This window comes from Zea mays, chromosome 5 (genome assembly GCF_902167145.1).
Source record: "Zea mays cultivar B73 chromosome 5, Zm-B73-REFERENCE-NAM-5.0, whole genome shotgun sequence".
NCBI lineage: Eukaryota > Viridiplantae > Streptophyta > Magnoliopsida > Poales > Poaceae > Zea > Zea mays.
In genome coordinates, this window is record NC_050100.1 from 203,494,224 (window position 1) to 203,509,880 (window position 15,657).

A 15,657-nucleotide genomic window follows, 5' to 3' on the forward strand; every position below is an offset into this window, starting at 1 on the left:
ATTTGTTTTGTATTTGATTATCAAACAGGTAGCGCTGCTATCAAACACCTTGTGCTGTCAACATTTATGAGTGCAAGGCAGTATTGCTAAGAGTATCTTGCCATGGCATCTCCTGCTTCCGTCACCAACCTCGGAAGCAACGGGTGGCGTGGCCCGCTCCTGGCTGCAGCTGCAAGGAGGGCGCACTTGGTCACAAGGATCAGATTCACGCGGTTCGATGGCATAAGGTGATGGCAGTATGAGCCTGCTTTGTAGGTGTATGGTCGTCACTAATCTGATTGAGGAGAAGGTTGTTCAGTTCTCGTCAAGAGGGAGTGTTAGTGTGAAAGCTGATGATGACAATGATCTGCTTCTGAAGCCGCCACTGAGCATGAAAACAACATCACTACCGGATCAGAAGCCAGCAGGGGCAACGTTAGACAACAAAGAGAAGGTCAGAGAGTCATTGGACGCTGTATTGGAGAAAGCAGAGAAGCTTGAGGCCTCCAGCTTTGGTAATGCAGATGGTGGCAACCTTGGTTCAAGGCAGAGTAATGTTTCCATGAGTAATGGTCCAGGACCGACAACAGTGGAGGAAGGTGGTAATTCAAGGAAGACAAAAACACTAAAGAGTGTATGGCGGAAGGGGAACCCTATGCCAACTGTACGTAAGGTCATTAGAGAGCAACCAAGAACTGAAACTAGGAGTCAGTCTATACCTGTGGCTAAACCTTCAGTGTCATCTGCATCTAAGCCTTCCCCTCTGCTACTATCTAAACCTTCTGTAGCACAGCCTCCTCATCGACCTATCAAGTCTGATACATCAAAGGAGAAAAAGGACCCATCCTTATTGATAAATTTGCTTCCAAGAGGGTAGCAGTTGATCCGTTGTACCTAAGGAATTGTTAGACCCTCTAAAACCAGTACGAGGCCCACCAGCAAAAGTCAGAGTTGATCGTCGCAAAAACCCAGACACACAAGCTGGTTCTAGATGACGTATGTTCAATGATGATGGATTAGTTGATGAGGATACTACTGACGTGCCAATTTTTGGTGTTCCAGTGCACAAGGGTAGGAGGTGGAGCAAGGCAAAATGTCGTGCTGCAAGGCTAGAGACTATGCAAGCTGAAGAGCCAGTCAGAGTTGAGATCCTTGAAGTTGGTGAAGAAGGTATGCTGATTGATGACTTGTCATATGAGTTGGCAATTGGTGAATCAGAAATTTTACGATTCTTATCGGTGAGAGGAGTTATGCTTGACAATGTTCAGACTCTGCATAAAGATTTGGTTAAGATGGTTTGCATGGAATATGATGTTGAAGTACTAGAAAGTGGCCCTATGAAAGTGGAGGAAATGGCTAAGAAGAAGCAGTTCCTTGATGAGGAAGATTTGGATAAATTGGAAGTGAGACCTCCCATTGTGACTATCATGGGCCACGTTGATCATGGGAAGGTACTAAGACTGATGCTAACTCTTGGAACTCACAACTTTTCTGAAGTATTGGTTGTATGACACTGCTATTTTTGTTTGCAGACAACTCTGTTGGATTATACACGCAAGAGCAAGGTAAACTTATAATAGCTTCTCTTTGATGTATGAAGTTTTTTTATCGAATAAAGTTCCTTTTTGCAACAATTATTGATCTAACCCAAATTCCTTACAGTTGGTGGCATCTGAAGCTGGTGGTATAACACAAGGGATTGGAGCATATCAGGTTCTTTTACCAGTAGATGCAAACCCTCAAGCCTGTGTTTTTCTGGATACTCCAGGACATGAGGTATATAAATATAACTTCTATTGTTATGTAGTCCACACTTCGACCTTTTTGTTTTATTTACACTTAAGCATATGCCATTACCATTCGTAATTCTTTGAGATCTTAGGCGTTTGGTGCAATGAGAGCTTGAGGAGCTAGAGTAACCGATATCTGTATTGTTGTTGTTGCTGCGGATGATGGTGTTCGGCCACAAACAAGTGAGGCAATTGCACATGCAAGGGCAGCAGGGGTGCCAATTATAATTGCAATAAACAAGGTCTATTTTCAAATCATTTCCTTGTCTTCCATTGGTGTCAATTGTTACAAGCCCCTTCGTACAATTCATTCAACTCACATGGAAGCAGATAGATAAGAAGGGAGCTAATGCAGAACGAGTTATGCAAGAACTTTCCCAAATTGGGATAATGCCAGAAATGTGGGGTGGTGATACCCCAATGATCGAGGTTGCTGATTGTGCCAATTTAAAACAATAGCTCAATAGTATAGCATCTTATTACCTATTTGAACCATTTTATTTGATCTCTACCAGATAAGTGCTCTTACTGGGGATAATTGAGAGCACCTAGAGGGGGGGGGGTGAATAGGTGATCATGTAAAACTTGAAACTTAAGCCACAAAAACTCGGTTAAGTGTTAGCACAATAATCGCCAAGTGGCTAGAGAGGAGTCTCAACAAAACACAGTAACCACAAAGATGTCAATCACAGAGATGGCACGGTGGTTATCCCGTGGTTCGGCCAAGACCAATGCTTGCCTACTCCACGTTGTGGTGTCCCAACGGACGATGGTTGCAATCAACCCCTCTCAAGTGGTCCAAAGACCTACTTGAATACCACGGTGTTTTGCTTAGCTTTTCTTAATCCCGTTTGCGAGGAATCTCCACAACTTGGAGCCTCTCGCCCTTACACTTGAAGTTCACAAAGAAGCACGGAGCAAGGGAGGGATTAGCAACTCACACAAGACACAAAGATCACAACAAATACGCACACACAAGACCCAGACTTGAGCTCAAGAGACTAGCACACTAGAACGGAGCTCAAATCACTAGAATGTCGAACAAGTGCGCAGGAATGGAGTGTGAGTGATCAAGAGTGCTCTAGGAATGCTTGATTTTTTTTCCTCCATGCGCCTAGGGGTCCCTTTTATAACCCCAAGGCAGCTAGGAGCCGTTGAGAGCAATCTGGGAAGGCAATTCTTGCCTTCTGTCGCGTGGCGCACCGGACAGTCCAGTGTACACCGGACACTGTCCGGTGCGGATTTCTTTCCTTAAATGGCGAAACCGACCGTTGGCAGCTTGAGAGCCGTTGGCGCACCGGACATGTCCGGTGCACACCGGACGGTCCGGTGCCCCCTTCTAGCCGTTGGCTCGGCCACGTGTCCCGCGTAGATCGCGCGGCCGACCGTTGGCCCGGCCGACCGTTGGCTCACCGGACAGTCCGGTGTACACCGGACCATCCGGTAAATTATAGCCGTACGTCGCCGACGATTTCCCAAGAGCGACCAGTTCGCCCGAGCCAGTCTGGCGCACCGAACAGGCGCACCGGACACTGTCCGGTGCACCACCGGACAGTCCGGTGCTCCCAGACTGAGCAGAGTCTTGGTTGCTCGAGCCAAGACAATTCCAATGTTCTTTTCCTGTTTCCAGCACTTAGACACAATACATTAGTCTCTAAAACAATGTACTAAGTCTGAGAAACATACCTTTTGACATGATTTGCACTTTGTCCACCACTTTGCATATATTAACACTTAAGCACTTGTGTTGGTCACTAAATCACCAAAACACTTAGAAATGGCCCAAGGGCACATTTCCCTTTCAATCTCCCCCTTTTTGGTGATTTATGCCAACACAACATAAAGCAACTAGAACAAGTGCAATATCACTGCAAATGAAAACTTAAATTTGTTTTGAATCAAATTTGGCATATATGGATCATTCTTTGCCACCACTTGGTTTGTTTTTGCAAATCAACCTCAAATTCCTATCTCTAAATCAAACACACTTGTAGAGACATAAAGAGAGGTCTTCCAAAAGAAATTGATCAAGGATTTCAAAAACTCCCCCCTTTTTTCCATAATCAACACTTCTCCCCACAAGAGGCCAACTTTTGAGAATAAGAGACAAACAAGAGTATTTTGACAAACAAAAACTCTAACTCTATTTTTTCAAAATTCTCAAGTGGTAGCTGATCCATTTATTGCTTTGGCCTTTATTTTCTCCCCCTTTGGCATCAAGCACCAAAACAGGATCAATCTTGGCCCTTTAACCCCATTGCCTCACCAAAATCTTTAACTAAGAGTAAAAGGGCAATAAGAGTACTAAGATGAACTTGGAAGAAGTTACTCTTTCATCGGAGTGCAGTGGAAATCTTTCATGGTCCAAGTCCACCTTTTCCCTTTCAATCCTTCTTCGAGACTAAATCAGCAAACTCAAACACATGGTTAGTCTCAAAGGGTCAAGTTGTAACACATCTCCCCTTAAACATGTGCATCACTTTGCAACGGACTTGTGAGGTCCAGGGAGTGCTTGTACAACTTGAGCATCATAACTAAGCAACAAAATGCATAAGGAACATGATCAAAGGCTTAAACACATGTATGCTATAAATCAATCCAAGTTCCGCGAATCTAAGACATTTAGCTCACTACGCAACCTGCAAAAGGTCTTCTCATCTAGAGGCTTGGTAAAGATATCGGCTAGCTGGTTCTCGGTGCTAACATGAAACACTTCGATATCTCCCTTTTGCTGGTGGTCTCTCAAAAAGTGATGCCGGATGTCTATGTGCTTTGTGCGGCTGTGTTCAACAGGATTATCCGCCATGCGGATAGCACTCTCATTGTCACATAGGAGTGGGACTTTGCTCAGATTGTAGCCAAAGTCCCTGAGGGTTTGCCTCATCCAAAGTAGTTGCGCGCAGCACTGTCCCGCGGCAACATACTCGGCCTCAGCGGTAGATAGGGCAACAGAGGTTTGTTTCTTAGAATTCCATGACACCAGGGACCTTCCTAAGAATTGGCACGTCCCCGATGTACTCTTCCTATCGACCTTACATCCAGCATAGTCGGAATCTGAATATCCAATCAAGTCAAAGGTAGACCCCTTTGGATACCAGAGCCCGAAGCAAGGCGTAGCAACTAAATATCTAAGGATTCGCTTCACTGGCACTAAGTGACACTCCTTAGGATCAGATTGAAATCTAGCACACATTCATACGCTAAGCATAATATCCGGTCTACTAGCACATAAGTAAAGTAACGACCCTATCATTGACCGGTATGCCTTTTGATCAACGGACTTACCTCCTTTGTTGAGGTCGGTGTGTCCGTCGGTCCCCATCGGAGTCTTTGCGGGCTTGGCGTCCTTCATCCCAAACCGCTTTAGCAAGTCTTGCGTGTACTTCGTTTGAGAGATGAAGGTGCCGTCCTTGAGTTGCTTCACTTGGAACCCAAGGAAGTAGTTCAACTCGCCCATCATCGACATCTCAAATTTCTGCGTCATCACCCTGCTAAACTCTTCACAAGACTTTTTATTAGTGGAGCCGAATATTATGTCATCGACATAAATTTGGCACACAAAAAGATCACCGTCATAAGTCTTAGTGAAAAGAGTTGGATCGGCTTTCCCAACCTTGAAAGCATTAGCAATTAGAAAGTCTCTAAGGCATTCATACCATGCTCTTGGGGCTTGCTTAAGTCCATAGAGCGCCTTAGAGAGCTTACACACTTGGTCGGGGTACCATTCATCCTCGAAGCCAGGGGGTTGCTCTACGTACACCTCCTCCTTGATTGGCCCGTTGAGGAAAGCGCTCTTCACATCCATTTGGAACAACCTGAAAGAATGGTGAGCGGAATATGCTAGCAAAATACGAATGGACTCTAGCCTAGCCACAGGAGCAAAAGTCTCCTCAAAGTCCAAACCTACGACTTGGGCATAACCTTTTGCCACAAGTCGAGCCTTGTTCCTCATCACCACTCCGTGCTCGTCTTGTTTGTTGTGGAACACCCACTTGGTTCCCACAACATTTTGCTTAGGACGAGGCACCAGTGTCCAAACTTCATTCCTCTTGAAGTTGTTGAGCTCCTCTTGCATGGCCAACACCCAGTCCGGATCTAGCAAGGCCTCCTCTACCCTGAAGGGCTCAATAGAAGAGACAAAGGAGTAATGCTCACAAAAATTAACTAATCGAGACCGAGTAGTTACTCCCTTGCTTATGTCACCCAAAATCTGGTCGACGGGATGATCCCTTTGAATCATCGCTCGAACTTGAGCTGGAGGTGTCGGTTGTGCTTCTTCCTCCATTACTTGATCATCTTGTGCTCCCCCTTGATCATACGCCTCCTTTTGATGAACCTGTTCATCTTCTTGAGTTGGGGGATGCACCATTGTTGAGGAAGAAGGTTGATCTCGTTCATCTTGTTCCTGTGGCCGCACCTCTCCAATCGCCATGGTGCGTATTGCGGCCGTTGGAATTTCTTCTTCATCTACATCATCACATTAACAACTTGCTCTCTTGGAGAGCCATTAGTCTCATCAAATACAACGTCGCTGGAGACTTCAACCAAACCCGATGATTTGTTGAAGACTCTATACGCCTTTGTATTTGAGTTATAACCTAACAAAAACCCTTCTACGGCTTTGGGAGCAAATTTGGAATTCCTACCCTTTTTCACTAGAATGTAGCATTTACTCCCAAAAACTCGAAAATATGAAACATTGGGTTTGTTACCGGTTAGTAGCTCATACGAAGTCTTCTTGAGGAGACGATGAAGGTATACCCTGTTGATGGCGTGGCAAGCCGTGTTCACGGCTTCCGACCAAAAGCACTCAGGGGTCTTGAATTCTCCAAGCATCGTCCTCGCCATATCGATGAGCGTCCTATTCTTCCTCTCTACCACACCATTTTGTTGTGGTGTGTAGGGAGCGGAGAACTTGTGCTTGATCCCTTCCTCCTCAAGAAACTCCTCCACTTGAAGGTTCTTGAATTCGGACCCGTTGTCGCTTCTTATCTTCTTCACTTTGAGCTCAAACTCATTTTGAGCTCTCCTTAGGAAGCGCTTGAGGGTCCCTTGGGTTTCAGACTTATCCTACAAAAAGAATACCCAAGTGAAGCGGGAAAAGTCATCAACAATAACTAGACCATACTTACTTCCTCCTATGCTAAGATAGGCGACGGGTCCGAAGAGGTCCATATGTAGCAGCTCCAGGGGTCTTGATGTGGTCATCACATTCTTGTTGTGATGCGCTCCTCCCACTTGTTTACCTGCCTGACAAGCTGCACAAGGTCTATCTTTTTCGAATTGCATGTTAGTCAAACCTATCACGTGTTCTCCCTTTAGAAGCCTGTGAAGATTCTTCATCCCTACATGTGCTAAGCGGCGATGCCACAGCCAGCCCATACTAGTCTTAGCTATTAAGCATGCATCTAGACCGGCCTCCTCTTTTGCAAAATCAACTAAATAAAGTTTGCCGTCTAATACACCTTTAAAAGCTAATGAACCATCACTTCTTCTAAAGACAGACACATCTACATTTGTAAATAGACAATTATATCCCATATTACATAATTGACTAACAGATAGCAAATTATATCCAAGGGACTCAACTAAAAATACATTAGAGATAGAGTGCTCATTTGAAATTGCAATCTTGCCTAAGCCTTTCACCTTGCCTTGGTTCCCATCACCAAATATGATTGAATCTTGGGAATCCTTGTTTTTAACGTAGGAGGTGAACATCTTCTTCTCCCCCGTCATATGGTTTGTGCATCCGCTGTCGATAATCCAGCTTGAACCCCCGGATGCATAAACCTGCAAGGCGAATTTAGGTTTGGGACTTAGGTACCCAACTCTTGTTGGGTCCTACAAGGTTAGTCACAATTGTCTTAGGGACCCAAATGCAAGTTTTATCACCCTTGCATTTTGCCCCTAATTTCCTAGCAACTATCTTCCTATCCTTTCTACAAATAGCAAAGGAAGCATTTAAAGCATGATATATTGTAGAAGGACCATCCATAACTTTCCTAGAAACATGAACAATATTCTTTCTAGGCACATGATGAACATATCTCCTATACATATCTCTATCATGCATATAAGAAGAACTAGAAGCAAACATAGCATGTGAATCATAACTTCTATAGTCATTTCTAGCATGTCTCTTATTATGATATATAAAAGCATGGTTTTTAGTACTACTTGCCATAGGAGCCTTCCCTTTCTCCTTGGCGGGGATGGGAACCTTATGGCTTGTTACGTTCTTGGCTTCCCTCTTGAAGCCAAGTCCATCCTTAATTGAGGGGTGTCTACCAATCGTGTAGGCATCCCTCGCAAATTTTAGCTTATCAAATTCGCTCTTGCTAGTCTTAAGTTGAGCATTAAGACTAGCCAATTCATCATTAAGTTTGGAAATTGTAACTAGGTGTTCACTACAAGCATCAATGTCAAAATCTTTACACCTATTACACGTTGCAATAATTTCTACACAAGATGTTGATTTACTAGTTATTTCTAACCTAGCATTCTAATCATCATTTATGCTCCTTAAGTTAGAAATTGTCTCATGGCAAGAAGATAATTCACAAGAAAGCATTTCATTTCTTTTAACTTCTAGAGCATGAGATTTTTGTGCTTCTACAAATTTGTCATGTTCTTCATACAACAAATCCTCTTGCTTTTCTAAAAGCCTATTCTTATCATTCAAGGCATCAATCAATTCATTAATTTTATCTACCTTGGTTCTATCTAGGCCCTTAAATAAACAAGAATAATCTATTTCATCCTCATCACTAGATTCGTCCTCACTTGAAGAAGCATAAGTAGAGTTTCGAGTACATACCTTCTTCTCCCTTGCCATAAGGCATGTGTGACGCTCGCTTGGGAAGAGGGATGACTTGTTGAAGGCGGTGGCGGCGAGTCCTTCATTGTCGGAGTCGGAAGAGGAGCAATCTGAATCCCACTCCTTGCCTAGATGTGCCTCGCCCTTTGCCTTCTTATAGTTCTTCTTCTTCTCCCTCTTGTTCCCTTGATCTTGATCACTATCATTGTCGGGACAGTTAGCAATAAAATGACCAAGCTTACCATATTTGAAGCATGAGCGCTTCCCCTTTGTCTTGGTCTTGCTTGGCTGCCCTTTGCGACCTTTTAGTGCCGTCTTGAATCTCTTGATGATGAGAGCCATCTCTTCATCATTAAGTCTGGCAGCCTCGATTTGTGCCACCTTGCTAGGTAGCGTCTCCTTGCTTCTTGTTGCCTTGAGAGCAAGAGGTTGAGGCTCATTGATTGGACCATTCAATGCGTCGTCCACGTATCTTGCTTCCTTGATCATCATTCGCCCGCTCACGAACTTTCCAAGTATCTCCTCGGGCGTCATCTTGGTGTACCTAGGATTCTCACGAATATTGTTTACAAGATGAGGATCAAGGACAGTAAAAGACCTTAGCATTAGGCGAACGACGTCATGGTCCGTCCATCACGTGCTTCCATAGCTTCTTATCTTGTTGACAAGGGTCTTGAGCCGGTTGTACGTTTGGGTTGGCTCTTCTCCCCTTATCATAGCGAATCTCCCGAGTTCGCCCTCCACCAACTCCATCTTGGTGAGCATTGTGACGTCATTCCCCTCATGAGAGATCTTGAGGGTGTCCCAAATTTGCTTGGCGTTATCCAAGCCGCTCACTTTGTGGTATTCAGCCATGCACAAGGAAGCTAGAAGAACAGTAGTAGCTTGTGCATTTTTATGAATTTGTTCATTAATGAACATGGGACTATCCGTACTATCAAAGTGCATTCCACTCTCTACAATCTCCCATATACTAGGATGGAGAGAGAACAAGTGACTACGCATTTTGTGACTCCAAAATCTGTAGTCCTCTCCATCAAAATGAGGAGGTTTACCAAGTGGAATAGATAATAAATGAGCATTTGTACTTTGAGGAATACGAGAGTAATCAAAAGAAAAGTTCGAATTGACCGTTTTCTTTTTCTCGTAGTCGTCGTCGTCCTTTTGGGAAGAGGAAGATTCATCGCTGTCGTAGTAGACGATCTCCTTGATGCGCCTTGTCTTCTTCTTCTTCCCGTCTTTGCGCTTGTGGCCCGAGCCCGAGTCGGTAGGCTTGTCATCCTTCGGCTCGTTGAAGATAGACTCCTTCTCGTTGTTGACCACCATCCCCTTTCCCTTCGGATCCATCTCTTCGGGCGATTAATCCCTTCTTGAAGAGAACGACTCCGATACCAATTGAGAGCACCTAGAGGGGGGGTGAATAGGTGATCCTGTAAAACTTGAAACTTAAGCCAGAAAAACTTGGTTAAGTGTTAGCACAATAATCGCCAAGTGGCTAGAGAGGAGTCTCAACAAAACACAGTAACCACAAAGATGTCAATCACAGAGATGGCACAGTGGTTATCCCGTGGTTCGGCCAAGACCAACGCTTGCCTACTCCACGTTGTGGCGTCCCAACGGACGAGGGTTGCAATCAACCCCTCTCAAGTGGTCCAAAGACCTACTTGAATACCACGGTGTTTTGCTTAGCTTTTCTTAATCCCGTTTGCGAGGAATCTCCACAACTTGGAGCCTCTCGCCCTTACACTTGAAGTTCACAAAGAAGCACGGAGCAAGGGAGGGATTAGCAACTCACACAAGACACAAAGATCACAGCAAATACGCACACACAAGACCCAGACTTGAGCTCAAGAGACTAGCACACTAGAACGGAGCTCAAATCACTAGAATGTCGAACAAGTGCGCAGGAATGGAGTGTGAGTGATCAAGAGTGCTCTAGGAATGCTTGATTTTTTTCCTCCATGCGCCTAGGGGTCCCTTTTATAACCCCAAGGCAGCTAGGAGCCGTTGAGAGCAATCTGGGAAGGCAATTCTTGCCTTCTGTCGCGTGGCGCACCGGACAGTCCGGTGTACACCGGACACTGTCCGGTGCGGATTTCTTTCCTTAAATGGCGAAGCCAACCGTTGGCAGCTTGAGAGCCGTTGGCGCACCAGACATGTTCGGTGCACACCGGACGGTCCGGTGCCCCCTTCTAGCCGTTGGCTCGACCACGTGTCCCGCGTAGATTGCGCGGCCGACCGTTGGCCCGGTCGACCGTTGGCTCACCGGACAGTCCGGTGTACATCGGACCGTCCGGTGAATTATAGTCATACGTCACCGACGATTTTCCGAGAGCGGCCAGTTCGCCCGAGCCAGTCTGGCGCACCGGACACTGTCCGGTGCTCCTAGACTGAGCAGAGTCTTGGCTGCTCGAGCCAAGACAATTCCAATGTTCTTTTCCTGTTTCCAGCACTTAGACACAATACATTAGTCTCTAAAACAATGTACTAAGTCTGAGAAACATACCATTTGACATGATTTGCACTTTGTCCACCACTTTGCATATATTAACACTTAAGCACTTGTGTTGGTCACTAAATCACCAAAACACTTAGAAATGGCCCAAGGGCACATTTCCCTTTCAATAATGCTGATGAACTTCTGGAAACTGTCATGCTTGTTGCAGAGGTACGTTTCTGTTTGCACAATGTTTTCCATCAATCTATTAAATTCTTTTTTGACCTTTTCTTTTCTTGCAAATTTGAAGTTGCAAGAATTAAAGGCAAATCCACTGGAATGCGAAGGGCACTGTTATTGAAGCATGCCTTGACAAGGCCAAAGGGCCTCTTGCTACCTTAGTTGTTCAGAATGGAACCCTAAACAAAGCTGATATTATTGTGTGTGGTGAAGCTTATGGAAAGGTTGGTCTCCTATATTCCTATTTATTGCATTTGTCAATATGTCAGGAATACAATGTAGCAATAGAAAAACATAGTCTAGCATATAAATATGTAGATTGATTGGTATATAACATCACATCTATGTTGTGACAGATCCGTGCATTGTATGATGACTATGGGAAGCTCGTTGACAAAGCAGGACCATCTGATGTAGTGCAGGTTTTTCCTTCCCTATTTTATTCAATTTTCTCTTCTGTGATTCCTTCCTACTTTCTCCTTATTCTATCATATTTATGTTTATGTCAAATGATTTTTACTTGAATTGCATTTCATTGTTTTTGCTGTAAAATATACATTAGCTCTCATGAATGAGTCATATAAAGTTGTACTATGAGTGCACCGATAATTTCTCCTTTTATCTCTACTACTTATTAAGGCTGCAAGAGTAGTCTGTCATTCCGTGTTCTGCCATAAAATTAGAAAACAAAAATGACCCCAAGGGGATTCAAACCCGCGACCTCTCAGACAAATGCGAGCAGTAGCTACCGCTACACCACATGTGTGTTTATTTCTACATATATGACAGAAAAAACATCTACTACATCTCTCCCCAAGCCTACCCTACTACCCTTGTACAATGCGTAGTAGTAGATAAGAATCACCGAGATTTTTGAATTATATTTTTAGATGGAATGAGTAGTATTTAAAGAAGAGCCTTGCATGCAGTTTCTTTTGTTTGAATAATGTTTTCAACTTAAATTCCTTTTTTTTGCATGCGTGACATTTATTCTCCATAATATTTTTTTTCATAGATCTGACTTGTGAGTCATTTTTATAAACCAACACCAAGGATAAATCCATGTTTCTTGCTTGGAAACCCCGAACAAACACCACTAGCAGGAGGCACTCACGTTGGCGTCGCTCATCGACGACGAGAAGAAGCTTGACAACTGCCAGTTCGACATCTGGAAGCAGTCCTACGTGGCCGCATGAGCCGCTGTGTATGACAAGCTCTGACGCAGCCGCCGCTTGGAATCGGTCCAGAGCGACTGCACCGCGTTGTCCATCATCAAGCAGGGAGATCTCATGGTCGTTGCCAACATCGGCGACTCTCGGGTTGTTCTGGGCACCGCATCCAACGACGGCGTCATCACGCCGTCCAGCTCATCGTCTATCTAAAGCCCAACCTGCCATGTAAGTCGCTATTGACCGGCCATAAATTCTTGTGCGCTCGGACGACGGTCGTTGCTGATGTTGTGTGAGTGTCCTCGAACATGATGTATGTAGAGGAGTAGCGCATCCGGTGGTGCAACGGTCAGGTGTACTACCTTGCTGTTGAACCCGAGGTGCACTTAGTCTGGTAGCCCAGCCAAGAGTCATCGGCACTCGACATGTCGCACGCGTTCGACGACTACTATATCATGGACTGTGGCGTCATCTCGGCACCGAAGGTGATGCAGAGGAGGACCGACAGCAATGATCAGTTCGTCATCCTCCCCACCGTCGGGGTAGCTTTTTGTGCTGGTCTGTCTTTAATTCTCTTCGTAAACACACACAATTGCTTTTTTGTTTGAGCAAGCGCGTATGGTGGTACGTGCCTCATGACTGACGATGTACGAGGGAACTTCTTCCGGCAGGCGTGGGGCGTGCTCACCAATGATGAGACCATGAAAATCGTGGCATATATCGAAGTCGGCATGATACTGATGGTTGCAATGTAGTTGTGAAACAACTAGATTAAAACAACAAAATTTATGTATGACCAAAATCACAAATAGATTATAAAACAATTTTTCATAACAGTATAACACACATTTTGTATATAAGTTTTCGTAATATTATATGTTCCCGTTGCAATGGACGGACACTCACCTAGTGTATATATATATATATATATATATATATATATATATATATATATATATATATATATATATATATATATATATATATATATATATATATATATATATATATATATATATATGACCAACCAATGTCAGAGTTTTGGCCGCATGCATGCAGAGCATAGCGCGCGGTAATAATGGGGACGGCAAACGCGCCATCAACAACAACACAGCACGAGCAGATGCGCTTTTGCATTGGTGCATGGCACACAGGAAACGGCGCATGCAAATCTGGCTCTATGCGTCAATCGTCGGCATCGAAGCAGACTGAAGCTAGCTTATTATTATCTATATCAAACGCCATTAATTAAGCTGGCCGGGAAACAAATGCATAGCCAAGAAACAACAAGAGCTCTATTGTACTCTTGTTGTCACGTACGAATTCGTCTTGTTTGAGCCAAAATCCAACGCAGGTGAGTCCACTCGCTCGTGGACTCCTCCCCATGGGCGTTTTGTAATCTAGCTTGTGTTGGCATTGTGCTAGTTTTTTTTTAAAAAAAAATACAAAGTGCGTAAATACCGTATAGTGATCAGTGATGTCCTACTATGTGGTGATGAACCATCATATCGCTCGACCGCTAGGCTCATTTGAACCAGTTTATGACATATACTGATAATAATTATGCTACACGGTGTAGATATTTTTTCGTTGTGGTACACCACGTAAAAAATCTATTTTATGTTGCATGCGCACAAGTTTAGGATGACAAGAATGTGCGTTTAGGGATGTTCCTAAAACATCCGACTTGTATCACAAATCTAATATTTTAGCATAGATATACATAGAATTTAAAGCTAATTTCTGGCAATGTTATTAAGAATATTATGAAGTATTTAAATAAATTTTTATATAATATATATATATATTATTTTCTCCCTACAACAAAAAAGGTGAAAAAACATCTGAATCCGTATTCGAATAGACATCCGAATTTTATATCAATTATTTAAAATATATAGAATGAATTTAATGTTTATTTTTTGTGAAGATTAATAACCTCAATGCTAAAAACAAGAATATAAATTTACATAGCAAATTCTATATGTTATTTGTTCATATTCGAAGAGAGAAGACCAAAAAATTGACATCCGAATAAATATCCGGATCCATCCCTATGTGCGTTGAAAGAAAATAAATTGACATGCATGAAAACAAAAAAATCTGATTTAGATGTTTTATTTCGTTCATAAGTAGGATCTCTACAACAGTGATGCAGCCAGTTTATTACATATACTTTTATGACATATATTGATACTAATTATGCTACACGATATATATAGATATTTATGCAGTGTGGAACACCGCGTAAAAAATATGTTACCTACTGTATGCGCATAAATTTAGGATGACAAGAATGTGTGTTGAAAAGAAATGGATTGACATGTATGGAAACAAAAAATCTGATTTAAATGCTTAATTTCCTTCATAAATATAGGATCTCTCCAATAGTCATGCATCTAGGATCGTTAGAACCAGTTTATGATATATACTAATACTAATTATACTACATGGTAAAGATATTTATGCACTTCGGTACACCATATAAAAAATATGTTTTCTGGTGCATGCGCATAAATTTAGGATGTCAAGAATGTGAGTCGAAAGAAAATGTATTGGCATGCATGTGGAAACAAAAAAAAAATCCGATTATTAATGCTTTATTTCGTCCATAAATATATGATATCTCCAGCAGCTAGGCTCGTTAGAACCAGTTTATGATATATATTGATATTAATTATGCTACACGTCGAATGTATTTATGCGTTGCGGTACACTACGTAAAAACCAACAAACGTTCACATAAAATGTGAATAGAAATATCATAAACATACAAAAGATGGAATGAGTGCCATGAACTGACAATGTATCATAAAATCTATTGATGTTGGCATAAATATGTATACAAAATAGCATGAAAACAGGACCGTCGATCTGCCACCGCTTGCGCCTAGGGAAGTCTGTTATCGTCGCTCACGCGTAGGGAAGACCGGCGTCGTCGCGGGAGGTGGGATGCCAGCGTGCGCCACTCCGGGGAACGCGCCTCCGAGGAGCCAACGTCGCGAGCGTGCCTTTGGATCTGCCGCCGCGTGCGCGCCTTCCAGATCCACCGCCGCACTTCCTCAGGGAACCGCTACCGCCGCACACGCCTTGGATGCGCGCCGCCACCACGCACGCCTCATGTGGCTGTTGCGGCGTGGCCTCACGGAGCCGCCGCCGTCGCGCGAGGTGAAGGTGGCCACCGCTGCGGCGTGGCCTCGAGGAGCCGCCCCTGTCGCACTC

At 43.6% G+C, this 15,657-nt stretch overlaps 1 pseudogene; it reads left to right on the forward strand.

Moving 5' to 3' along the window:
* On the forward strand, positions 1 to 13,195 carry LOC103627542 (translation initiation factor IF-2, chloroplastic-like; annotated as a pseudogene).
* The last annotated feature ends 2,462 nt before the right edge of the window (positions 13,196 to 15,657 follow it).